This window comes from Triticum aestivum, chromosome 3A (genome assembly GCF_018294505.1).
Source record: "Triticum aestivum cultivar Chinese Spring chromosome 3A, IWGSC CS RefSeq v2.1, whole genome shotgun sequence".
Lineage (NCBI taxonomy): Eukaryota > Viridiplantae > Streptophyta > Magnoliopsida > Poales > Poaceae > Triticum > Triticum aestivum.
This window is the reverse complement of record NC_057800.1, coordinates 667,885,013-667,885,672: the sequence shown is the minus strand read 5'-3', so window position 1 is coordinate 667,885,672 and position 660 is coordinate 667,885,013.

The following is a 660-nucleotide window of genomic DNA, read 5'->3' as shown; positions in this document are numbered from 1 at the left end:
CAGAATTACTGTTAGCTGGTGAGGCTCCAACTTGATACAGAAATTCCAAGCAAAATACAAAATATGTAGTACAAGACCATTCTGGCCTGTGAGTACAACAAATGGTTTTTAGTGGTTGAGGGCGGAAGCGGTTTGTGAATCATCGGTGTCTAGGGGACTCCATTTCCCACAGGAACAGCTGACCAGGTTAACTCCTATCTTCACGAGGCTGCTATCAACGTAGCTTAGGTTCTGGGGCTGTCATCGCGTCGCTCCTCTCCGTGCAAGAAAATCTGGCCAAGACAATAGCCAGGGACAAGCCAGTGAGTACTTTGAATGTACTCGCAAACATTATGAACGCAGGTATAATATAACATTGATGTGCTGAAAATATTTATGCTCATGACGTCAGTCACAAAAAATAAATCTCTGATGCATGTAAGCAGGTTATTTATGAAAATGTAATAACATAATAATAATAAAAGGCACTGATCGGGCGTCTGGAGCGACACCACATAAAGGGTTTATAAAAGAAATACCATAGTCGGGCGTCTGAGCGACACCTCATAAAGGGCTTATAAAAGAAATGCCACAGTCGGGCGTCTGAGTGACACCACATAAAGGGCTTATAAAAGAAATGCCACAGTCGGGCGTCTGAGCGACACCACATAAAGGGCTTTA